This window comes from Leopardus geoffroyi, chromosome X (assembly GCF_018350155.1).
Source record: "Leopardus geoffroyi isolate Oge1 chromosome X, O.geoffroyi_Oge1_pat1.0, whole genome shotgun sequence".
Classification (NCBI taxonomy): Eukaryota; Metazoa; Chordata; class Mammalia; order Carnivora; family Felidae; genus Leopardus; species Leopardus geoffroyi.
The window spans coordinates 16,484,955-16,512,491 of NC_059343.1; the positions used below are offsets into that span (position 1 = coordinate 16,484,955).

General features: G+C 42.0%; 1 long non-coding RNA gene across 1 annotated transcript in view; it reads right to left on the reverse strand.

The window, feature by feature from the left end:
* Nucleotides 1-9,255: 9,255 nt before the first annotated feature.
* Nucleotides 9,256-27,537, reverse strand: part of LOC123594217 — a 583,276-nt gene continuing 564,994 nt past the window's right edge. Inside the window, exon 5 of the long non-coding RNA XR_006710712.1 lies at nucleotides 9,256-9,591. This is a non-coding gene — a long non-coding RNA (uncharacterized LOC123594217). The remainder of the gene's footprint in view (nucleotides 9,592-27,537) is intronic.

A 27,537-nucleotide genomic window follows, 5' to 3' on the forward strand; every position in this document is an offset into this window, starting at 1 on the left:
TTGGCTATCAGGTATGGTCTTTCCTGGGAACAGAGGGCACATTTAAATTGGGTAACTGAAGAGGGTTTAATAGAGGGACTGTTTACAAAAGCACTTGCATCTCTGAGCCTGGAGAAGCAAGGGGAACGAGTGGCTACTGAGACCCAGTTGTGTTGAGCGAGCTGACAGTAGTCATGGCCTTCAACAGAGGGATGCAGCCAGCTTATAGATCCTGTGGAAACAGATCTGAGGGAATAATACCCCAACCTGCTCTTCTCCCCACGGTCTGACCTACTGATGCTCCCCATTCTTCAAACTCAACTGGAAGCCAGAAGACAAGGGAGCCCTGATGCAGTCCAAATAGGTCAGCCTCCAGGAGCACAGAACTGGGCAGAGGGTTTATACTAACGGGAATCCATATTTGAAAAGCTTAGCATGAAGCCATATGGCACTAGTTATCATGTGACCTAATTAAAGTAGTTAGATGCCACCCAAAACACAGAAGAGAAGCTCCTGGGTTTAAGACCCATAACAAGTAAACTCTGATAGGAGTTGGGAAGGAGAATAGAGAATAAAAAATTTAAGTTTTCTCAAGGAGGAAGGAAAAGTCTCAGGACACAGGGGATGAGGTTCAGAAAATAAATTTCACTAATGTAACACTTTTATCTAAAGTTGGTTATGTTCAGATGTACATACTCTACATGTAGACCAAAGATCATTTGTTCATGAGTTACAATATCTGGGTTTGGATCCGTGCTACTACTTAGCTCTGTCACTTTGGGTAAGTCATTTCTCCTCTTTGGGTAAGTCATTTCTCCTCTCTGAGTTTGTTTTGTTCTCCACATAAGAAGAGCGTAGGACTAAAGATCTAAGCTTTCATTCAGTTCTACACTGTATGATGCTACTATTTCACCCAAAAAGAAACTTTTAAAAAGGTTTTATTTTTAAGCAATCCCTACATCCAATGTGGGGCTCGAGCTCACAACCCCGAGATTAAGAGTCGAACACTCCACCAACTGAGCTAGCCAGACGCCCCTCAAAGAGAAATCTTAAAAATAACTTGACTAAAAGCTTAAAGTTGAGTTAGAAAAATAGTTCAGAGCATTTAGAACAAGAGTGTAATTAAAATTATGATTTCAAGCAACTTCTAATTTTCCCCTTAGGATACCTCACCATAGAATTCAGCAGGCCACTAAGAGACAATAAACCTCTCTGTTTTATGGACACCAAGTTCAAATCATTATATCCATAGGGAACACTATCATTGGGTAATGACAATAGAGTACTTTAGGAAGAGGCAGTAAAAAGCAGGAGATAATCTGGTTTCAGTGGATTGTATTATAGCTGAAAACCACTGAATAATCTACATCCTTCTCCTTGTAGAAAATCTCAGAAATCTCAGAAGAACAACACTGGTAAGAATGTAAAAGGAATGGAAAAATACAAAGATGGAACCATGGTACCCTATGGCCTATTGTACCCCTTTCTATTTAGCAAAGGGAGTACCTATCTCTAGGCTACCCCTGAATTATATGAATGGGTATGAAAACATTGCTGTGGTAAAACTAACATTGCTGTGATATGCCAAGAAAGTGGCAATGAAAGTTGCTGTTTGACTCTTTTTTTCTTTCTTTACTCCTTATTTTCATATGTATCAAATGTCCTTGGAGCATTTTTATAAATTGATTCTCTCTCACTGCCATGACTGGAGGACCAAAGCACCGATATCAATAATGATTTTTTTGATGATGGTACTTGTTACCAGAGTCTCTCTTAATTTCATTTTCTTTTCTTTTATTAAAATTTTTTTAATGTTTATTTTATTTTCGAGAGAGAGAGAGAGAGAGAGAGCAGGAGAGAAGCAGAGAGAGAGGGAGACACAGAATCTGAAGCAGGCTCCAGGCTCTGAGCCTTCAGCACAGAGCCTGATGTGGGGCTCAAACCCATGAACTGTGAGATCATGACCTGAGCCAAAGTCATGCGCTCAACGAACTAAGCCACCCAGGGGCCCCCAGAGTCTCTCCTAATTTTAGAGCAACATTGGTTTAGGTCTACTTGATTAACTCATATCCAACAATAAAAAAGGAGAGGGTCCCTCAACCAGGGAAGAGGTGAAACTTCTTCTATAAGGTGACAACTTATAATTTGTCAATAGCTTAGTATGAAAAATTTTATTTTTAGAGATATAAAGCCCTGGTAGTAGGTAATAATATCTAGAAGACTAGAAAGGCAATGTTCTATGATAATTAGTCAATGTTGAATAGAGGAAGATGTTCTATGATAGAATATGGCATAACTTGATAGTCAATGTCAAGTGGGGAAAGATCAAGAAAGGTTAAGGCCTGGGATTTGGCCCATCTGCCAGGGTCAGGGTAGTGGGTATTGGGAAAAGAGGGATTGACTTTAGCAGATGAAGTACAGCATCCACAGGGCGTGGTAAAAAGCTGTTGTAATTTCAGGCAAACAACTCGCGCTAGGAACCGAAGAGGTTCCGGGAGTTCTAATGAGCAGGTCAAATGCATTTAGAAGGAACTGGGGGAGAGAGAAATGGATGAATCCAGGTAGATTCGCAGGGAAAGCAGGTAGCACGCCAGCCTGATGGAGTTTAGAAGCCGCGGTAACAAAGCACCATAAACTGGGTGGCTTAAACAGCAAAGACTTCTTGATTCATGATTCTGGAGGCTAGAAGTCTAAGATCAAGGTGTCGGCAGGGTTCATTCTGAGGGCTGTGAGGGAAAGTTTTGTTCCGGGCTTCTCTGAGGCTTGTAAATGCTTGTCATCTCCCTGTGTCTTCATATAATCTTCCCTTTATGGATGTCTCTGGGTCCAAATTCCCCCTTTTCATAAGGACACCACCAGTCAGATTGGATCAGGGCCCACTCTAATGACCTTATTAATCTTGGTTATCTGTAAAGACCTATGTCCCAAATAAAGGCACATTCTGAGGTACTGAGGGACTTTAACACAAAAATTTTTTAGGGGGTAGGGAGTACACAATTCAACCCATGACAAGGATTGATGACCACAAGATGAAGCCCTAGCACTAGAGGAGATTGGAGGATAAGACCCATTACCAAGACAGGAATTTAGACACAGGGACCAAGAAAGAACTGGACTATTCAAGCTGGGGTATATGGTGGGGAAAGCCTTGGAAATGAGACAATTGCCAGAACTGGAGTCTGGAGCCAAGGCTTATGGATGCCCAGGTATCTGAATTGAGTTACAAGAACTATTGAAAGATGGGCTAGAATTAGCGGTCTAAGCCTGTGTGCACAGTCAAGAGGAGGTCTCAACTTCTGGGAGACGGAGGCCAGCAAAGACAGAGACTCCATGGGACTTCATGACGCATTGGAAAATTCCACAGGAAATGGAAAATTGAAGTGGGAGGCATTGAATTGGTATACTCCTGAGTGAAGCCTGCATAGAGAAGTTTTGCCAGGATTGCCTGCTCCCGATCCCTGCCCAAACGGGTATAGCCAGAAACTGATTATCTTTGCTCCCGATTCCCTCAAAACGGGAGTGTGACAACCCTAGATTCTTAAAGGCATGTGAGAGACAGGTACTTAAAGCAACCAGATCAATATAGTCCATATTCCTAGAGCAGCACTTTCATCATATGGAGATTATAATGAAAATAGATGCAAAGTTTGTGAATTTTATGGTAAACAGAGACTTGAGAGAAGTCAAGCTTGCACTCTCAAGCTTGTAGAGTGCAGCCGACTATTTGGGACCCACCCATGTCCCCTTGACACTCATCATTCATGTATAAGCCAATTGATGTCTTAACTGCAACCACGTGCAGCTATCTGCTTGAGCCCTTTCTATTGGTCTTAGTAGACAGTTCATCATCCAGGGGTCTGTCCTTAGTCAATGATGAATGGGAGCTGGGATTTAAATACTCCAGCTTTCTTGACCTTGGGTAGGGGTGGGGGAGTGGGGAGGAAGCTTTGACTTACCTCTGTACTGTTTCCCAAAAGCCCCCAGTGGGATTGAGCCCCATGGCCACAGAGATAACCTGTTCATTAAAGCACCGTGTATTTACTTCCTTACCTTTTTGGCTCACTTCCTAACTCTCCCATCGGTGCTTCTTGGGATTGCCTCCCAAATAAACCACTCACATTCCAGTCTCCAGGTCTGCTTTTGGGGGCAACTTGCCCAAGCCACTGAATCTGGTTTGAACCAAGCCCTCAGACCAGACTCTAGGGTAGGTGGGAAGATGGTGGAACTTCAAGAGTTTATATCCCTCTGCCTTTAAAGTAGCTTTGCAGGTAAATTAAGAAACACTGGTTTAAGTGACTTAATCATCTTTCATTTGGAACCGTTAAACCAGTAGCCCTCAACCTTTAGTCGTCCCCTCACTTATCTGTGAGGTACCACCTATTATCTTCAATGATTCAGGAAAACTCTGACAAAAGCACTTTATGACCCTCCAAATACAGAAAACTAAAAAGTAGCACCATAGAGTGTGGAGGAATAACCATGATTTCCCCAGAACTAGCTTCCTTCCCTCGAGTTCGATTTACCTTTTATTCAAAAGGTACGTATACTTGAAAAGTGCTAGTGGATTTCTCTATTGTTAGAAATAAGTCTTTTTCTTTGGCTCTTATTTAAAAATGAGAATTACAAGAGAATCTCCCAGGACTCTTTATTTTGCTTAATAAAACGTGTTTAATAGCAGCGATGTCCCTTGACTTGAGCTCAAACAACACAGAGCGGTAAGTGTGAATTATTCCATCAGCCTTCACCCTGCTCATGCTTTATTACTTAATAATGCTGCTTTGCATGGAGTGTCAGCAGGCCGCCTAAGAAATGATTACAGCATCATGCTAAAGAGGTGGTACAATCAGTTGCTGCTGCTTCTACAAATATTGCTTCATGATCTATGCACTTAATTTTTATTTCAATCTTTTTTCATTATTTTTGTAAACAAATTTTGGTAGCCAATAAAGGAATACAATAAATAAATGAAACAATAAGACAACTTGCTCTTGGGGTAAATTGAATGCTACTAAAGGCATGTTATCATTGATAATTTAACTAAAATGTTTATAGTTTACCATCATTCTTTATTAAAAAGCACAGGGGTTTTTAAACTGTACCAATTTAGTCTTCTTGCCCCTTGAAGGATTCCTTGAGATAAACAAGCAGGTATGTCTGAAAAAAGTTTTTAAATAACAGGAACAGAATTGCTAAGAAAGATTGAATTTCAAAGTGAATCTATTGGGATGCTGGAATGTTCTCTATTTAAGTTTGTTTGTTTTCACTCACATTTATATGCAAGAGTGTGGAATAATAATTAAGGTATTTCTAAGGAAATGAACACAATTATTGAATTACAATGTTATTTATGGAGAAGGCACTAGCAAGACACGTTTATGTCTACGGTTTACTTTTGTCCTGATTAGAAGATAACCTCATGAAATTTATGCTATTATAAATGGATTATTCACCTCACTTTGTTTACTGAAACACTGAGTTTTTTGTGGATCTGGACCTGAAGGGGAACGGTAGGGCCCTCTCTTCATTTTCCTCCAAGTTAAGAGGCTTATTCCAGTTTTACAGATATTTTATTTTCCTGCAAGAATTGAGTCTCTTGGGCCTGGGCTTCCATTTTTGTCATTGAAAAAGCAATATGTATACATTATAAAGTAATTTTTGTAATACATTTATTATTTATAATCTTTAAAATATTGTTGTCTTTTCATGAGGGTTTATAGTGATTTTCTCTTGCAACTTGATCCAGGCTCTGGGATCATGCAAAATATCTCAAATTCTCTGTATTTTGGGATTACAAAAGTGGCTGGTAAGACATTTGTAGTAAGTAGGATGCATGTGACATTAAAACTACAAGATTATAAGTGTCCTACTATGACCACTTTGATTTTTTTAGAACATTTATTAATGGTCACAGAGATGGCCACTTTTAGGTGTCAACGGAACCAATGATGATTTGAAATTTAAAAGAAATTTGATTATTGCAATGATATGCTATCCTTTCTACAGTTAAATTGCCTTTCTCTCCTTCCTCCCTATCCTGTACTCACTTAAAAAAAATTTTTTTAATGTTTATTACTTTTGAGAGAGAGAGAGAGAGAGACCAAGCAGGAAAGGGGCAGAGAGAGAGGGAGGCACAGAATCGGAAGCAGACTCCAGGCTCTGAGCTGTCAGCACAGAGCCCAAAGCGGGGCTTGAACTCACAAACCACGAGATCATGACCTGAGCCGTAGTGGGCCGCCCAACCGACTGAGCCACCCAGGCGCCCCCGTCCTCACTTTTGATTGTAAAAACAATATTATGACATCTAAGAGTATGAAGAGAAAAGAAACAAAATTCCTGGTACAACTGCCATTTTTATTTGTTGCCTTCTATTCTTTGCCCATACACATTTATATTTTTAAACATAGTAGCAGTCATATACATGCACGATATTGTATTCTGCTTTTTTATCGTCAATTCTCTTTTGAAGAGAAATCTGGAATTTTATGAGGAGATTGCAAAACAGGACTAAAGAAGCTATGTCACTCTAGCTGAAAAAAAAAAAAAGAAGAGGGGAACGTGCTGATTGTATGAGTTTCAAGCTTTTTAAAAGTGGTGTAACATTTACCTTAGATTTTCTTAACCAGAGATTTGAACCCAACCATCTTGGGTTGGAAAAGGGTATGGAATGTAATCAAACTAAAATTTGTGAATGAAAGTAGAGCAGCATTTGCTTTCTGCCAGATTGCTAATTAAATGCCATGGAAGACTTTGCGTATTTAATTTTAGTCATGTAAAGAATGTGCAATAGTTGGTAGGCAAGAGTTTTGGCCGGGAAAGAAATGACTATATTTTTAGATCATTTTGCTACCTCTGTAAATTTATTATCCTTTAAAGTAGCTGAAGTGTAGAAATGGAAAAGTTCCTTCATTTGATCCAGAATTAGGGTTTTGTTGGGTTAAAGGGCAAGGTCCTTGAGGGAATAGGCAAAAGAACAGTTGAAAATGATGTGCCATGAATTCTAGACAGAAGAGGCAAGGAGACAGATGAAGATATGGAGAGCTGAAGGGGCTGGAGATCTCTGTAATAAGAACAGACATAATGGTAAAAATAGAGCAAGAGAGCTGGAAGAACGGAGGGTTGTGTTCAGCAGGTTTATTAAAACTAAAATAAAACTGAAATAAAATTTGAAATGCAAGTGAGTTGGCCTATTTAAAAAGCTCTTTTTTGTTTTGGTTTGGTTTTTATGTTGTAAAACATTAAGCCCAGAATAGAGAACAATGCATGGGAATTGAAATCCATTCATTATCGGATTCACACATTAATTCGACAAATACCTTGCTAAGCCCCTCCTATGTGTCAGGCACTATCTGAGGGGCTGGGAATACAGTAGTGAATGAGGCAGAAACATTTCTGATGGTTTGGAGTTTCGACTCTAATGGAGGAGTCAGACAAATAAATAAAATATCTAATTGTAAGATATAAATGATAGCAAGGGCATAGAGGCATGAGGGGTGGGGAGCTAGTTTAAACACGATAGTCAGAGAAGTGAAGAGGGGAGATGGGAGGGGAAACAGCAAGTGTGAAGGTAGGCCTGTTCCTAACATTTGTGAAGCCCAGGGAAAAATATGAATGGGGTTCATGAACTTTATGTTTGTTTATTTATTTATTTATTTATTTATTTATTTATTTATTATTTTTAGTTTTTAATCACTTTATTTTAGAGAGAGTGAGCATGCAAGTAGGGGAGAGGGACAGAGGGAGAGAGAGAGAATCTTAAGCAGGCTCTATGCTCAGTGTGGAGCCCAATGTGGGGCTTGATCCCACGACCCTGGGATTGTGACCTGAGATGAAATCAAGAGTCAGACCCTCAACCAAATGAGCCACCTAGGGGCTCTGGACTTTATGTTTAAATGTTAAAAATTGTAAAACCTACTCTGCCATTCAAACTTGAGTATTGGCCTCACAGGTCAGGTTTAGATTTAGTACTTTTGGATTTCTCAGGGTTTTGCAGCCGAACTTGGTGGTACAGGGTAAGCCAGCTTCTGGCTTCTGGTTCCAGCCAGAGGTCAATCCCTCTTTCTCTTCCCACGCCATGATCTTCCCATTACCATGAGGGATCTTGCACAATGCGAGTGGTCACCCCTGCCTGCATGTCTGAGTTCTGTACACACTGCCCCCAAACAGCTACCCTCTGATGGCTCTGTGAATTAAGGATGCGCACACTTTTGATACAGTCAGCTCTTGGGAAGATGAACCAGGGAAGGGGCCCATGCTGGCCCTGGAAACCAGCTCTTGGCCCTTTGGGCAGTGTATTCTGGGGTTGTGTACCCAGAACGTGGACTAGATGGGGCAGGGGCTCTGGATGGGCACAACGTTTTGACATCACTGGCTGTGCTCTGCGGGGAAGGGTGTGTCTGGGGGAAGGTCAGAGCAAGACCCTGGAAATCAGGGGGCCCATGGCAGTGGTCTCTTTTGCCAGCACCTAAGGATGGTACCTCGGCTTGTCACGTTTACAGAAGAACAAGGAGACTATTCCCTATAGCCTCAGGATTTTGTGCTGTGATGATGGAGGAGATATAAAATTTCTCTTCTGTGGCCAATTATAAAGAGTAAAGGAAGGAAGAAAAGGAATCCTTGGAGGGAACAGTAATGAAGTTCCTGGCAGTTACACTGGTGCGAACTGTAGAGCTAGCACGACCCTCCCATCTTACAGATAAGGAAAGTGAGTTGCACACCAGTTGTGACTTCGTAGGTTTTCACAGCTAAAGAATGTCAGATCAGTACCAAAACCAGGTTTTCTGAAATCCATTCTAGAATTCTCTTGACCACACCATGTAGTTTCCATGCCATTGAAGGTGATCAAAGATGAAGGAAGAAAGAAGAAAATGTGATGTGGAGGCAGGAGGAAGGAAACATTTCATAAACACAAGACAAAAATGTGGTATTTTAAGGAAGAGGTTTGCCCTTCATATGAATGATTCTTGGATTTTGGTGTATATTTTTGGTAGCAGTATGCGGTGAGTCACTAACAAAGAGCTTAAGACAGATGAGTTAACATAAATGGACCAAAATAAGCTGTGGTCTCTAGGCTGAGCAGCTGTTGGACAAACCTGCCAATATTTTATTTCCCAGAGACACTTGCAGCAGATGAAAGTGAGCAGGCGGTGAGTGCCACATTAGAAAATTCCGCACCATTCAGTTTCCTGTGCCTGACATGTGACTATCCAGGGGAAGGGGAACCCCCCCCCTCCCTCGGCTCTTTAGTGAAGCTCCACTTTGTGGAAGAGGATAGGCAGGGTTGCACGTCACAGCAGGGTGTGGTAGTGAAGGGACAATACAGAGGCAAGGGAATCCGGACACCCTGGGTTTTCGGCCCTGATTGTGCCACTAGCTGTGTAACCAAGGGGGACTCCTTCAGCTTCTCTGTGGCTCTGTTTTCAAATTCTGAAAGAGGGGCCTGGATTGAATGACATCCTAAGTACATTCCAGCTTAAAAATGTATAGTCCACGTTCATTGAGCACTTATCTTTTCGTAGTTACCTCCAGGTGTGCTTTACATATGGATTTTCCCCTCCATTAAATCTTCAAGGTTGTTTCAACAGTGGACTCATTTTGCAGATTAAGAAACTGAGGCTGAAAGGATAAGAGACACGCCTTAAGTCATACAGCGAGCAATTGCAGAGTCTGGACTCAAACCTGAGACTGTCTCAGAAACCTGGCTTCTTAACCACCATTCTGCGCTGTCTCTTCTCCCTAAGCAGGAAATTAGGAACACGTTGCCCTCATATCCTTTCCCTCTCCACAGCTATATATCTGTTTCAAATTGTTATGCTTCAATTGCACTGTACTGGATTTTCAGGCCCTAATTGGAGCCCTTCATGGCATCTACCCACTGCCTTGTGAGTGAATGGCATTAAAGATAGTAAATCAAATTCAGAACACACACCTCACACGGAACAGAAATAGTGTTGAGCAGGGCACAGCAGGGCCATTTGATTCACAGGATCATCAGCGTCTTGAATATTTTGTATGTTCTCTCCAGTGAACACTGTGTACTTCATGTTCCTGCTGATGTCACTGGCAGAGATGTCTCTGGGGAGACACCCTGTTTGAAAAGCCAATTCATTAACCTCTTCTATCCTGATTTAATACAATATGTCCATGGTAATGGTGGTAATAGTGGCGGTTTCTTTGTTCCTTCTCATAAATTACACACACTTTAAACACCTTCTTGTACTGCCTGTCTTCCGATGAAGATGGCAGACAGCAGAGGAACATCCCTGTCTCCAATACAAAATAGAGAAACTCTAAGATTGTGGGTGATTTGATCTAACTTTGGCTCCAGATTGATCTTTAGTTGGGGACTGACAATCCTGTTTTCAAAATCTGTAGGGATATTTTATGACTGAAATCACACTTCCATAGTTCTTTCTTTGATGGTTACATATATAGAAATAGAGAACTGAGGCAATATCTAATAATTCAAATCAGTAAAGCACTGCTGCTTGTATTTATTTGGATGTTTTAAGCCATAGAAGCTTTGAGCTGAAAAGGGAAAGAAACATACGCTCAACCTTCTAAGTCAGACAACAAGTAGTAAAATATGGTGGAATAACTTAATGACCTTGATTCTCTACCTCTTCCTTTGGCCACATCTTTTACCACATGACCTTGGGATTTCGTTCACTAAAGAGGCAGAGTTTATTTTCCCTCCCTTGAATTTGAGTTGGCCTTGTAACTTTCAGCCAGCAGAATGTGGTGGAAGTGATGGTGGGTCAGTTCCAAGTCTAGGCTTCAAGGAACCTTGTGTGTTTTCATTTTCTTGCTCTTCTTCTGTGTTTGCCATGAGAACATGCCGTGGTTATCCTGCTGGAAAATGTGACATGAGGAACAGAGCTGAATTTCCCCAGTCATTGCTGCTGACTTACCTATCTGAGCTGCAGCTGACTGAAAGACCAGTTAGTGAGTCCAAGGGAGATTAGAAACACTATTGAGTCTAAACTGCCAACCCACAGTTTTATGAACTAAATAAATGCTTATTGTTTAAGGACATTGAGTCTTGGGGTGTTTTGTTACACAGCATTATCTGGCAACTGAGAGCTGACACAGAAAGTGAGACTTTAGTTGTCAGGAAAACACAAGAATCAAACTGAGATATAACACAAATCTGAAGTCTTTCCAAATCAGCATGGTTATGGATTATCCCTCAATAGTTATTCTCTACACATATACTGGGTCTATTATTGGTGAGGTCCTATGCTAATTGGAATGCCCAGTGAATGGGAGCCTAAGAGAAGCAAAAGAAAATAATTAACATGATCCAGAGAAGCTGGCCACGGGAATGAAGTCAATCAAATGGCTGATGATATTTAGGGTGGTAGAAAAGGGTGAATTCAAGGAGTTGGCTGTGGGGCCAAGAGTCAAAGAGAAAAACATTGACAGTAGGATGAAGTTAAAAGCTAAGATCAAGAGGAAGGTATTGAATGTGTTATGAAGGAAATACCTATATTAGAGGTGTCTATGTGTGATTGAGTATTTAAATAGAAAATAGGTCAAATTAACACAAGAAAGCATAGCAATGCCATCAGTATACCCCTGCCCTGCAACTATCCAGTTTAATGGGCTCTAGACAATTTCCAGCTGCCACTATCTACTTTCCTGTACCTGAAGGCTTTTTCCAGAGTTGTGGAAGGTCAATTTAAAGGCAAGATGTATTGGGAAACTAACATCTATGCTCCCCCTTCCCCAATATGTCAGCAATCCTCAGCCAATGACCATGGGGGTCAATACATAAATACCCCAGCGCTCTTGGCTCTCTTGGCTTGTGGGATAGTTTTGAAGCATGTATTTTATGCTTTTTAAATGATTTGCCCACAGAACTAAGCTCCAGTCACTTATTGTGGCAGCTGGCTTAACAATATGCCCTTTATTTGCTGCTTTCCCATCCCTTCCCTATCTCACTTCCCCCACTCACTCCAAGGCCACTAGCCTCCCTCCTGCTCCTCTTCCCGTCCCAAAGCCCTTGCAGCCGCTGCATTCCCTGCCTGAATTTCTCCTCTCCTGACATGTTTGCAACTGATTTCTTCTTGTTGTGCAGGCCTCAGGCTAAATCTCACCTTGTTAAGGAAGACTTGCCTGGCCATCAGACCCAATTGAGCTTCATCATCTGATGTTGATTCTCAATGTCACTTCTTCTATCGGATGTTTTTCTTATTTCTTTCTTTGTTTTCATATGTTTTTGGCAAGGGTATAAGCGGGCAAAGGCCTTTTAGGAAGGTCATTCAGCAGTGTGTACTAAAGCCACCTATGACTCAGCAGTTCCATTCATAGACATACATCTCAGGAGAATGCATGCTTATGTCCAACAAAAGCCGTACGCAAGGATGTTTATCACAGCTTTATTCATGATAGCCCCAGACTGAAACCAAACCGAATATCCCTCAATAGGAGAATGGATACATTAATTGTGGAATAGTCAATGGAATATTCTGCAGTGGAACACTACATAGCAATAAGAAGAATGAGGTGCTGCTATGCATGCCTCACAGATGAATTTCATAGAAATTTACAGTGAACAAAAGAGAACATATTATTTGATTCCATTTCTATGACATTCATGAACAAGGAAAAGTAATCTGTGGTGGTAGGAGCTGGAATAGTGGTTATCTCTGGGTGGGAGGATATTGACTGGGAGGGAGTCCAGGGTGCTGGAAATATTCTATATCTTGATGTAGGTGATAGCTACATGGATACATACATACGTGAAAGGCCAGTGAGGTACATACTTAAGATGTGTATACATTCTATATATGTCATCCATGAATAAAGTGAAAAATAAAAAAGTAGTTTCCATGAGAGCAAGGACATTTTTTTGACTTACACACTACTGCCTGACACAGTGTGCCATCAATAAGTACTTCTGGACTGAGCAAATGAATAAATGTGGATTTGCATTTTTTTAAAAAACTTTAAACCAAAAATTAAGTAAGCTCTTACTGAATATCTATTCCACACGCTGTATATAGTAGGGGCATCAAAGATGAGTCAGCCAAACGAGAAATATACAACTGATTGTATAAAATGGCAGCATATCATAAATGCTATAGAAACAGATGCCAAACAAAGCGTTAGCAGTGCTAGAAAGAGAGAAGCATTTCAATTGCAGCTTTGGGTAAACAAGATTTGATCTGGCCCTGGAAATATTTGGGCAGGTAGGGCTGAGTGGGAGAGGAAACAAAGAAGGGGGTGGGTGTGAATGGCAGGGAACAAAGACTCAGAGACAGGAAGCCCAGGGAAATGTTGAAACCTGAGGTGGCTGCAGTCAGGGCTGGGGAGTCATGGGGGAGGGAAAAATGAACATCTGTCAAAGCAGCTTGGGGCCCGCTCACAAAGGGCCTGGACTACTTCGCAAGGAGTTTGGCCTCCATACATTCATAGGGATAAAGTTTCAAAGGTTCTAAATCAAAAGAGTGATTTTGAAGGGAGACTTGTTATCCTTCCTAAATTAATATTAAAAAATATGTTCACTTACAGAAGAATCTGAAAAGCCAGTTCAATGCAAAGGACACACTGATAGAATCACTGCTTTCACTCTCGCATACCGACTCTGGGACACCTAAACCAAGTGACATGGAATTCACATACCATAAGGTTTACTATTTTGAAGTATACAGTTCAGTGGGTTTTTAGTATGTTCACAAGCTTGTGTAACTATCACCACTAATTCCAGAACATTTTCATCACCCTGAAAAGAAACTCCCAAACTCGTTGTACTCATGCTATTTCCCCCTTTCCCCAACCCTGGCAACCACTAATCTACTTTCTGTCTCTGTAGATTTTCCCAGAGGTATTTTTCTTTTTATAGTGTTTACTCTGAGCTGTCAGCACAGAGCCTGACAGGGGGTTCAAACTCACAAACCATGAGATCATGACCTGAGCCGAAGTCTGACACTTAACCGACTGAGCCACCCAGGTGCCCCGCAGAGGTATTCTTCTATGTGTACATGGACAAATTTGCTTCTCCCCCCATTCACACAAATGAGTTTGTACATACTGTAAAGTAAGGCTCTTGAACATACATCTTGACTCTTACTCTTGAACATATCAGATTAGTTTGTAAAAAATTCTGGGTGGCAGGGTAAGGATGGATAGGGAAAAAAGGTCGGGGGGCACTGAGACCATTTAGCAATGCCTACAGTACAGAGGAGCAAGAAGTCCACAGGCAAGAAGCAGGATGCCAGCAATCTAGTTGATGCTGGGGTGTGCTACCAAGATCCACACTTCAGGACTGGCATGTGCTCCCAGGATCCCCACTCATTAGCCCAGCTAGAGGAAATGCTGGTGGCCAATGGACCTCAGCTGAGTCTCCTTCTGGGCCTTGCCTTCACATAAAGAGAGCTTGCTAGCCCAAGATCACACTCTTTCTCTAGGGAAGCTTACATCCAAAGATTGGTCGATGCTGGGGTGGGGGTAATACACGGCTAGACACCTTCCCCAACTTGAAAAATCTCTGAAGGGCCATCCCAGCTCCAGAGCTCCCTAAAAGCTGAAGCTTTTATTGTGACTGTATTGCAGCCCATTTCTTCCCTCTGCCCAAACCTGCTTGCTTCAATTCTCCACAGGCATTGTCCCTAACAAACATCCTGCACTTATATCTCTGTCTTAGAATAGTGGCAAATAGTGGCAAACAGTGAGGATGGAAATGGAGCTCATGTGTGTCGAAGTCTTTGTGGAGTAACTGAGTGGACAGAACTTAGTGATCACTTGGATGTGTGGTGTGGGAAGGGTGGGAGAGTTAAAGAGAAGGAGCAAAACAAACATATATAAATAAATATATATATATATATATATATATAATTTACACATTAGGTTTATATATACATACACATATATTACTTACATGTATGTAAATACATAATCCATCCTCAGGCACTTACTCAGTGTCTACTTGTGTCTACTTTGTACCAAAAACAGTTCTAGAAGAGAGAGGTTCAAGGTGAAGTAGATCTGGTTCTTCTGCTTAGTGAATCAACAGCGTTTTGGGTCAGACGGGGAGTCAACAATTAATTCGAATACAATTTGTTGCACACCATGGTAAATGATAAGGAAAAGTGATGAGGAAATATTAAGGGAGTGAAGATACCACCAAGATTTGAAGCTGAGGTGTTTTGAAAGATGGTAAAGTCATCATGTGACATGGAGAATGGAGATGAAAGAGTCTGCAGGTAGAAAATAAATGTCAAGGTCATGTCCTTTAAAGAGTTAGAAATATGGGGCAACTGGGTGGCTCAGTTGGTTAAGCGTCTCACTCTTGGTTTCAGCTCAGGTCATAATCTTGCAATTTGTCAGGTTCTGTGCTGAGTATGGAGCCTGCTTGGTATCTCTCTCTCTCTCTCTCTCTCTCTCTCTCTCTCTCTCTCTCTCCCTCCTTCTCTGTCCTTCCCTTGTTTGTGCTCTCTCAAAATAAATAGATAAACAGTAAAAAAAAAGAGTTAGAAATATGGGTTTGGAACTCCTGAGAGAGGTCATGGATAGAAATGTAGATTTAAGCGGCATCTATATAGAAATGATTGTTAATGCTTTGGGAGTAAATGAGATTGTCAAGGGAGATCGTGTAAGATGGAAACTTGAGAAAGTTCTGCACCAGAGCTGACTAATTTCTGAACTTAGTCAGCTACTCCCTATGCCAACACCCATGGCAGACGTAGCTAACTGAACATACAGACTCAGAATTCTTCTTAACTCATGGTTTCTGGCAGCCATTACCAATAAATCCCCTTACCATTCCTGGTTTCTTCTCAAAGTCTAGGTGTGGTGACCAGGAACAATTGTGGGCCTCCAGGGAAGAGTGAGTTGCTCTGATTATAAGGTGCAGAGAGAGTACCCAAACAGGCAGGAGAAATAGTAGGGGAGTGGCGGTGGTGCAGTCCCAGGAAGAAGAATAGTGTTTCAGAAAGGAAAGGAAGTAAAAACATTGGTCAAACGATAGAGTAAGTTGAGAACTTGAGGAGGCAGTGAGATTTGAGTGGGTGGCCAATGGTGACTTTACAGAGATTGCTTTCACTAGTGGTTTGCAAGAGAAGTAAGATGAAGGAGGTTTGAGTACAGAACGGGAGGCATTTCCAAATGCCTGTCTATAAATGGCCTGCCTTGGACCCCTCTGGGGAGCTTGTTGAAAATGCATTTCTAGAGAGCCATGACTCCGGCTGTACTCTGGCCTCCCGGGAGCACTTCTATCGGGGTTATCTGTATAGCAGAGAGAGGCTAGAAGCTACGGGCAGTTGCTCACTGTGGCAGATGCTATTGATGTTCCTTTCACATGAATTAGCCCTCACCACTCAATACACACTGTTGGTGTCATACACAAGCACATGTGACTCTCTGCCTGAGGACTTTCTTTGGCCACTGGAGCATGCTTGCCTGCTTTCCAGAAATGCCAAAAAGTTAATTTTTCAGGGAGCAGCCCTCAACCAATGAAGGAGAGAAGTTGGTCGATAAATATTTCAGCTTCCTCTCCGCTCAGGGGGAACAACTGGGGGCTTGTTTTATGCAGTCTCTCACTAGTCCCCTGTAGGATCGAGTCTGAGGTGTCTAGAACATGCTCATTAACATACCCTGCATTGACTTCCTTCCCTCTGTCTCACTTCCCTACTTTTCTATTGGTCCCAGATCACCTTTCACCTAAACTATTAGTACCCATTTCTTTGTCTCCTGGGGAACCCCCAAACTCACCATCTCATTTCCTCTTCGTGGGCACACATAACAACCACATATTCCAGGGGCCCTTCCAGTCTGGTTGAGCCCATGTGACTAGGCTCTGACACATGGGCAGAAGTGGTATACATCACCTCCAGGCCTAGCCACAAAACTCCTGGTCTGATCATCCCTCTCAGTCTTTCCTTTCATGGTGACTTCAGAGGCCATGTGTTTAAGATGGCAGCATCACAAACTAGAATTGACGTGGATTCCTAAGTCATCATTTGGAAGGAATCTACTAGCGAGAGCTGTCTCACTTATATAAGACTGTGGCATGATTGAATGAGACAAAGAAATTTATTATGTTAAGTCATTGAGATTTTTTTTTTTGTTATGGCAGCTTGCATTAACGACCCTGAATCATGTACCTGCCCTCTCAGTCTTCCCTCATTCAATTCCCCAAAATGACTGTCCTCCATCCTCCTTCAAAAATTTCCATTGCTTCGTGTGGCTGACAACACAGCTGAAAACAGCCATGTGTTAAAGTCAAGGCATACAATTATCTGATTAAAGTACACTCAATTATGAACACTAAGAACCAAATTAGCTACTGAAAGATAGTTCTGTTTTCAAATGGATTCCTGCTTGGTAAGGTCTATGAGGGAAATTTTCCTACATATGCTTCTTGGGGTCTTTGCATAATGATTGGCCCAGCCCACTTCCAACCCTACCTGTGTTGTATAGAAAAAAGAGGGGTCAGCCACTTCTAAGGTATTGCTGACCTCTAGATCCAGGGATAAAGTCCAAACTTGTTAGCCTGATATTTTCCAGTGTCCCAGGTGGCCCCAACCTACATTCCTACTCTGATCTTTGCCCTCCTTCCCATGAGACCTCTCAAATCGTACTACTCATGACAGGTTATGCTTTCCCACCTCCACACCTTGGCTCCACTGTACCCTCAACTTGGAGCATCCTTTCCTCTCCTCTGCTCCTTACCAGACCCAACCCCCACTCACGGGCCTGACTCAAATTTTGTCTCCTCTTTAAAGCCCTGAAATCCCATTTTGACTTCCCTTGCCACTATTCATTTGGTCTTCAGCATTTGCTCTTATTACTATTTTTATCTTTTCATGTGTTTTTTTTTTCAACGTTTATTTATTTTTGGGACAGAGAGAGACAGAGCATGAACGGGGGAGGGGCAGAGAGAGAGGGAGACACAGAATCGGAAACAGGCTCCAGGCTCTGAGCCATCAGCCCAGAGCCTGGCGCGGGGCTCGAACTCACGGACCGCGAGATCGTGACCTGGCTGAAGTCGGACGCTTAACCGACTGCGCCACCCAGGCGCCCCTCTTTTCATGTGTTTATGTAATCTCTTCTGAACTACAAATGAACTATTTAAAGGAAAAATTATGCCTATTTCTCTTTTTAATCTCTATAGCTTTTAACATAGTTCCGGGGACATGATTACTAAAAACAGACAGATAGACAGCAAATTGAACTTCGTAAATATCAGAAATGCAAAGTCTTGTTCACATATAATTTTTAAAAACTTATTCAGGAGTGCCTGGCTGGCTCAGTCAGTAGAGCATGAAACTCTTGATCTTGGGGTTGTAAGTTCAAACCCCACATTGGGTGTACAGATTACTTAAAAATAAAATCTTAAAAAAAACCCAAAAACGTATTCAGAAATAATTTTGAACTTGCAGAAAAGTTGCAGGAATAAAAATAGTATAAATCACATCTGTAAATGCTTTGCCTAGATTTACTTGTTTACCTATTATAATTTACCTCATTTCCTTTATATTTCCTTCTCTATCATCTATTATTTTCTCTTTCTCCATACACACACACACACACACACACACACTCACTCATTATGATTTTCTGAGCCCTTTGAAGTTTACTTACATACATCATGAGCATTTACCCTTAAATACTTCAGTGTGCCTTTCCTAAGAATAGAAATAGTCTGTTACCTAATTACAGAGAAGTGATCAACTTCTGCCAACTTAATACTGATACAACACATTTGTGTCAATAATTTGTTCTAATTCCAATTTTGTCAGTTGAGCCAATAATGTCCTTTATGGCATCTTTCCCCTCCAATACAGGATCCAATATAGGGTTACATATTGCATTTAGTTGTCATGTCACCCTAGACTCCTTTAATCTGGAGAACATTTTTGTAGCCTTTCTTTGTCTTTTAGGACAAAGTTACTTTTCAAGTTAACCCTTCTCCGCCTTTCTAAAGAATGTCAGAATTTGAAAACATCTTCTAGGTTTGGCTGGCTGTACTATATGTGCGCACATGGATGGGTGTGGGCGTTCTGAGAAGTGCCAGAATCACTCCCAGCAAGACTGCACACTTGAGCCTTCTCATTTTGAAATTATAATCAATGGCAATATTTTTTACGCTTCTATACAGGAACCTTTGACTTATTTTATTTACAGTGTCTTTCTCCTTGCTTAAGAGGAGTTGGAGTGGAAGAGGAAATCGCAAATCTCTCCTCCAGCTTCTGCTGGCCTGAAGGCTGCAGGGGAGGAAAAGTCAATAGAGGAAGTGAGAGAGTAAACTGAGAAGTTGAAATCAAAGCGGTGGGCTGCTGAGTCTTGCCTGTGGTGTATCTCATCTCTGAAGTCAAAGCATTTTTACAGACAACATTCAACCATAGCTAAATAAAATCCCTATGCCATAGAAAGGGAAGGCATTAGTAATTTCCGTTGTCTCTGAGTGGAAAGAGAGACACTGACAGGCGCAATGGCTTTTCTACTTTGAGTCTGAGAGGCGGTGAGGAATCATGGAAAGAGTTGATAAAGGATGAATCTGTTCAGGAGATATGAATCTATTTATTACCATTGCTGCCAAGTAGTTATGTAGCTCAGCAAGTCACATCCTCTCTGAGCTTTGATATCATTATCAAATGAGGGTTTGGAGTGGAGTAGACTGGTTCTAAGTTTCCTTCCATGCCTCTAACATTCCATGATGAGGAGTTCCAGCATACTTTACTACACATCTATGGCGTGTCTACTACATGTAGGGCATTGGCTAGGATGAATAGGGCCTTGTCTTTGTTCTCAAGCATGGTGGTAGTGCTAAAGGGAAGAAGTGTAAGCAAAGAATTGTGAGAAGGGCCATGACAGGGGCAAGTTCAAGGTAGAAGTGTGTTACAAAGGACAGAGTAAGCAAATTTCCCTGGGGAGAGGAAAGTTTCACCAAAGAGGTGCCAGTGGTTGTTGAACAGAGACTTGATAGTGGGGACAAGGCATTAGAGGCAGAAGGTGCATGGCTGTTGACTGGATATCCTTTGAATTTGCTGGAACACAATGTGCCCAAGGTAAAGTGAGGGTAGTGAAGTTGGAGTGGGGGCAATACAGGGCCCGATTTCAGAAGGCCACTTTGTCAGGCAGAGAGGAGTTTGAGGGGTGGGGTGAGACTCAACGCCAGATCATTGGGGAATCTATTGCAGAAGATAAAAGATAAAGGACTCAGAGATTCAGGGGACACAAAGCAGCACAGTGGTTGGAGGCATGCTTAGAAAGATTGAGGAAGTTCACCAGCTGAATGCGGGGCCAAGGGAGAGAGAAGGCTGTCACAGGACTCTGGGGTTTCTGATCTGGGCAATGGACTGAACTGTGGCGCTAAGTGCAGTTGGAAGTCCCTAAGGAGGAGCAGGTTTGGAGATGTACAATGAGATTTGTTTAGGATATGCTGGATATGTACATGGATATGAAGCTCAGGAAAAGTCTGAGCTGGAGGCAGATTTGATGGTTAACATGTTAGAGGTGTTAAGGATGTCACCCAGGGAGACAGTAACTTTAGGGAAAGACCATGATTGATGGGGAAGAATAGGAGTTCTGTTGTCTCAGTAGGTGTACATTCTTTATCTGCTGAGATCCTCTTAGCTATATGATAGTGGGCAAGTAACTTTGAACCTGTTTCTTCATTTTTAAGAATGGCTTCAATTTGTAGACATATGAGAGTTTGATATAAAAAAATCCAATCTATGAAACTTATAGGCGGAGCAGGAAGGACACCCTGGGAAACACTATTACGCTGCTTCCTACAGGCATCAGGAGGAGCCATTTGGTAAGTTCCCCTCACCCGTACTGCCTTTCTTGCCACAGTTATCTCAGAGAGTTCTTATGAAAATTAAGTGAGATTAGGTTTGTGTGAACACTTCAATATAAATGTTAGCTATTATTGGGGCACCTGGGTAGCTCAGTTGGTTAGGCGTCTGACTTCGGCTCAGGTCATGATCTCACGGTTCGTGAGTTCGAGCCCTGCATCAGGCTTGCTGCTGTCAGCGCCGAGCCCACTTCGGATCCTCTCTGTCCCTCTCTCTCTCTCTGCCCCGCCCTGCTCTCTCTCTCTCTCTGTCTCTCTCTCTCTCTCAAAAATAAAATTTTTAAAAAAGTTTGGTTATTATCAAAATGAATGAAACAGAGACATGACCAATTTGTCAGCATTTTCTGTGGTGTTACCACCGCGGAGTGTCTGTCAGTATCAACGCTGAGGAATGTTCCAACTAGCCAGTGGCAAAACTGCACTAAAACTGAGAGTCTCTGACTCTTGTCCATAGTTAAGCTAATCACTGTGTAAGGCTATTTTACAGACCTGGGATTTACCTGGTGTTGTGGGGCAGAAAGGAGTAGAACTGTAGATTGGAGCATTTGTGAGACCAACAAGGGCTTGAGGTCTCTTGTGATCAGTACTTGTCTACTCTGCTGTGCCCCCAGTGAGGAAGTGGAAAGATGAACTCTGCCCTTAACCATGTGATCACAACTCCTCCCAGAACTTTCAATTCTCGTCTCCAGGCAGGATGGATAACCCCGCTACACAAGCAGAGGCATTACTCCAACAACACGTAAAGCATGCCAGTGCCCAGAGGGTTCTTGATGGATGAGTTCGCTGGACAGGCCAGATATTCAGCACAGAAGACAGCAGTATTTACTGGGTGAGGCAGGCCCCGGTCCAAATTAGCCCATGATTACAGAGGACCCGGGCCATATTCTGGTGTGGGTGGCAGGGATGGGCAAGACCGATAACCTGAGCTCACGGCAAGGTTGCTTTAACTGTTTTTTTTTTTTTTTTTTTTTTTTTTTTCCGCAAAGCAGCTAATAAGCCAAGCAGATGATATATATGACATAATAGTGCAGGGATGTAGATGGAGCTCCCTGTCACTTGTTTTGCTTTTCTTAGTGAGCTTGGCAGCCTGAAAACAGTGAGATGGCCCTTAGGTCAGAAGAGCCCAGAGTTGTAAGCCCATTGCCGTTTAAACTTCAGCCATGGAAGCATCCAGAAACTTGTACAGCCATATAAGGTAGCAGTCTGGTACTCAACACCCCCCTCACTCAAGACAAAGCCTAGGATTGGTCCCTGAAATTCTGGCTGGACCACCACAGGAGCAACTGCCTCCTATGCATGCCTGCACTGTAAGCCCTAGGAACTTTTCATCAATGGTTACTTCCAGGGTTTCTTCAGCAGGCATGCAGTGGCCTACAGTACTACGGTAATACCGAGTTAAACCCTGTATCCTCTCTTTCCTTTCCATTCCCTCTCTCTCTCCCACCCTCCATTCCTTCTTTCCTGTTCTCTCTTTCTTTTTAATAGACTTTATTTTTTAAGACACTTTTATATTGCAGAAAAAGTGATCAGATAGTACAGATACACAGATAGTTCCCACATACCTCACCTCCTCCACTACCTTGCATAATTTCCCCTCTTATTAACATCTCACCTTAGCAAGATACATTTGTTATGATTCATGAACCAAAATTGATACATTATTATTAACTAAAGCCCATATTTTCTTAAGATTTCTTTAGTTTTCCCCTAATGTCCCTTTTTCCAGGATCACATCCAGGATACTTGACATTTAGCATGTCATGTGACATCTAACATCTCTTTAGGCTCCTCTTGGGTGTGACATTTTCTCAGATTTTCCTTGTTTTTTTGATGACCCTGACAAGCTTGAGAACTGATCAGGTATTTTGTAGGATGCCCCTCTATTGGGATTTGTCTGATGTTTTCCTCACAATTGAACTGGGGTTATAAGTTTGGGGAGAAAGACCACAGAAGTAAAGTGCCATTTTCATCACATTATATCAAGGGTATGTGCTATCAACATGACTTTTGACTTCTGATGGTAATCTCGTTCATCTGGCTAAAGCAGTGTTTGTCAGGTCTCTCCACTGCAAGGTTACTCTCCTCCTTTCCCACACCATTCTCCTTGGATGGAAGTCATTCTACACAGCTCATATTTAGAGAACGGGAAGCTATGGTCTATTTCCTTTAGGGTGGAGTATCTACAAAATTTATTTCCAATTCTTCTGCATGGAAGATTTCTTTCTTCTCCCCATTTATTAATTTATTCAATCATTCATTTGTGTCAGCATGGGCTCGTGGATATTTATTTTATATTTTGAGTTATAAAGCAAAACTATTTTATTTATTGTGTTGTCCAAATTGTTCCAGCTTTGGCCATTGGGAGCTCTTTCAAGTTCCTACCTACCTTCCTTCCTTCCTTCCTCTCTCTCTCTCTCTCTCTCAGCATTTCCTTCCTTTCTGGCATTACAAGTCTCTCTTGAAAAATAATCTTGTTCAGTTATTCACCCAACCAAAATGCAGTGTGAGCTTACCGTATATCAGGCAGAGAGAATTCAAGGATGAGCAGATCTTAGCCTTGCCTTCAGGGAAGTGTCAACGTGGGGTGGGGAGGTGGGCAGAAGGAAGGAGAGACAGGCAAGAAAAAAGAGCCTGGTGAGTGCTTTGGCAGAGAGTGGAAGTCAGGATGCTTGCCTCAGTTATGTGTACTCACTTCTCTGCCTCTCCTGAGCATTTCTGACTGATTCTCTTAGGAGAACCTTCAGCTCTACACCCTGGGCTAGTTTTTCTTTCTTCTCTTCGTCTCTGCTCAATCTCTTCACTTTTCTAGGCAGGGGAATATTTTAGAAAGAGCATAGCAGCCACCACAGATAAGTGTTAAAGATTATCTACATTGATATTTATCATGCATAAAATGGCTCCTGACTATAGGAAAGAAGGGCTATGACAGTCCTCTATTAGTGCTTTGCAACTCCCGTGGACATGGGGTGGCTTGTAATTATGGATAAAAGGGAAAGTAAGTGAGAACTTCAGTAGCAGGAATTTGATTTTCTTACCTCCCAACCTGCAGCCTTATCGAAGATCAGTGTCCCAGGAACCTGCTGTCTCAGTCCCAGCTTCACATTTCCAAAGTCCGGCTAATGGCCAACTCTTGGTTAATCGACATCTGAGCAGTAATTATTTTTAGATTGCCCACTATATGTTCTGCCACTCAGTGTTATGTGAGCATGTAATGAAATCCATGCCCTAGTGCATTAACTAACCTTTTGAAAAAACCTTTCAATAGCATCTCCCCCTGCTTCCCCGTTCACAAAGAGCTGGCAAAAAGCCCCTGGACTTGAGTGCTAAATGTTGAACCATTAAAAACTCTGGTGAAAGCTATGAAGTCATCAAGTATTGACCTGAGAGAACATTTAGCACCATCTGATTTCTCCATCCTGACATCAACATGAAACGGACCTTACATGCCAATGAATCACTTTCTCTATTTAAGTTCAGAGGGTTTGTCTAAAATAGCTCCCTTGGTACAAAATGGAAACTCAGCCCAGGGATTATAATGGTGAGTGGTATACTCAAGTTTTGTGCTTTCATCATAAGAAAAGGAAGGCTTACTAAAATTAGATTTTTTTTTTTTTGGCCGGGGGAGGGATGATAGGGTAGAAATGTCTTCTTATTCACTGAAGCCATTAGGAAATAAGAAATCCAGTCCCACTTATACATTTTCTTAATATTCTATGTTTTCCAAATGTACTGTGAGGATCTTATTCAAAATGTAGATTCTAGCACCCCACACAGACATGCTGATTTAGTTGGTGTAGTAGATGACGTCAGGTCCCTGTTCATATTTCTTCAACCCTCACCATTTCAGTGCACCCCAACCTGTACCCCAACTCCTGGCACCTTCATCTTTTTGCCAGAGGCCTCCTATTTTGCAGGCCAAAAGTGTCAGGGAATTAATGCCACCCAAGTGCAGCTTCAATGACTGAGAGAAGGTGGTATCCAAACACAACTCCCTCTCTTCCTCTGTGGACTAATTGTGAGATGCATGTACTATATTGTTTCCAAAGTTCCCCAGTGGGATTAAGCCCCAGTTGCTTACAGTGGTAATTGGCAAGAGAGTACATCTTTTATTGGCTGCCTTCCTTCCCTGTCTTACTTCCTCACTCTTCCCTACTTGCGTTTCCTGGAACCACCTCCCAAATCAACCTTCTGCAGTTGAATCCTTATCTCAGGGTCTGCCTCTGATGGAACTCAAACTAAGACAGTTGGTCTGGAGTTGAGCCTAGTAACCTGCATTTTTAACAAGCACCCTAAGATGATTTAGTGCATATGGCCTAATACAACATTTGGAAAAGTTCTGTTCTGAGACTTTTATGATAATTAAATGTAAGGTTATTAGCATTCTTTTTTTTTTTTTATTGTTCTGCCATTTTCTAGAGCCTTTGCATTTCCCTCAAGTCTTACGACTCTTGCTTAGGGAGAGAGATAGACAGAGGGAAGTTTTGTCTGACCTCTTTCCTCCAGGGTCCAGGCAGAGGTGGGGGTTGAGAAGCCAGATGGTGCTCAGTTAGGTCTCTTCTGGAAGTCAGGGGGTATGAAGGGGACTTAGAGAGGAGTTTAAGGGGATGATTCCTGAAAGAGCTGTCTCAAGAGAGCACCACAAGTGGAAAAATAAGAGTCAAGGAATGAAATAGCATCAGTGAGTGTTGGAGCAGTAGAGTTGTTGGGTCACAAACTGGAAGTGTGGAACCAAAATAAAGTCAGAGAGGTGAAGGTATTGGCTGAGGGCATAATGGGAGGAGGTAATGAGATTGAAGGCCAGTTTAAGGTTAATCACATGAAAGCCAGTGGTTCATTCTGCAGTTTCTACCATATGTCTTTGACATTCTCTGTGGAGCTAGGGACAGACCAGTATAGACGACCCCTGAGACAGAATGAACATGAAATTATGGCACACATGCACATGCACACACACACACACACCCGTTTGTAGGAATTGGACATTGAGACAACTTTGAAAAAGAAATCATGGGTAAAGCAGAACTTTGTTGGACTTCCTTATACTTACTTTTCACTTTACTATTGTTTTAGTAAGGTGTCTTTTCAGAGTGTAGAGTCTGTAATGGTTTTAAACTGGACCTGGAACACACCCTTCAAAAAGCTCAGCAGGTAGCAGCCACATGCCCATTGAACTGCCCTTTGTTCTGAATCTAATCCAGGGTGTCCATTCCAGCCTATGAGCTAGTTGTTATTCCTAATACTAAAATTGCCAAGTGAACACCAACTCATGTGACTAAGACCCTACGCCTGCCAAGCCCACACCAGGTCCCCTTCCTTGAAGGAGTTGTACTCTGTCTCTTGTGCCTCCAGTTCCTGGCTGAGATTGGGTTCCTTCTAAATCACACTGAAATCAAGATGCTGCCACTCTTAGTTATCTTGCCCAGAGCCTTCTGCTCTTGCGTCCATGCCCACTACATTATCAGATAACCTTGACTATCAGAGCCAACTGTACAAGCCCTGGGTTGCTGGTCATACTCCTTGAGATCAGCCTTATGGGCCACTTAGAATATTTAGCCAAACTCTACTGAACCCTGCTGTGTTGCTCCTAGATCCCAGCATGCTTTGCAGGTGAACCTGCATGGTTAATTAAAAAAAGCTTTAAAAAGTAACAATTACAAATATGATCTCCACTAACAATATTCGTCTGTGTTTTCATTGGTGTTTCTCAAGCCCTTTGAACAGCACCTGGCACAGTAGGCATTCAATTAAACCTCGGTGAATAGACGAATGATATGATGTTGACAGGGAAGAAAAGGAATATGGCATGTCACATAGAGAGCTTTCCAATTAGCTCAAATATGTATGTGTTATAAGTGGAAAGGGGACTAGACATAACTGTTTCACGAAGAGTTTTAACTCGGTACGGGTAGAAACATGTAAGTGTTTTATTTAGCTGTAATCTGTGCTTCCAACTGTGCTCAGTCTTATTGCCCTGCCTGTTTTCTTAATAACATCTTGGGCAAATTCCATAACTTTCTGATCACTTCTGATTATTAGAAGTCCAGTCCAGTTTAAAATTTCAATCTCAACTTTGATCTCAATCTCATTTCCTCTCCATGACCAAGCCTAAAGTAGAGCTGTGTTGGAGTGGCCTGGTCTAGCTCTAAAATACATCCTCCCCTCTTTCCAAGTCCTACCTCACCAAATATGTTGGCTGGAGGGTGGTGGGAGAGGAAAAGAAACAAGGGTATCTTTACTAAATGGGCTGTTATTGTTGCTGTCTCTTGGTTGCTCTGCCTTCTTTGCTGGCACACTGTTAGGTCTCCATACACTGTGGTGGCAGCCTTCCAAATGCTGACTTTTGATGGGGCACATGGTGAGTTCTTTAGAGTAGTGGTTCTCAGAGACCCTTTCTTTGGTCTGTAAGATCAAAACTGTTTGCATACTAATACTGAGACATTACTTGTCTTTTTCACCGTGTTGGTATTTGCAATGATAGTGCAAAAGCAGTGGTAGGTACAACTGCCTGTGCCTTAGCATGGACCAAAGCAGTGGCACCAAACTGTACTAGTAGGCACAGTATTCTTCACTCTTGTCACTTTCGGTAACAAAACAAAACGGAATCCAATTTCATTGAAGACTGTCCTTGATGGAGGAGTAAACATTACTAATTATGTTAAATATTGACTTTTGAGTATATGTCTTTTCAATATTCTGTGTGATAAAAATGTAAGCATGCACTTTTGCCACACACTGAAGTATGATGGGTGTTTTAAGAA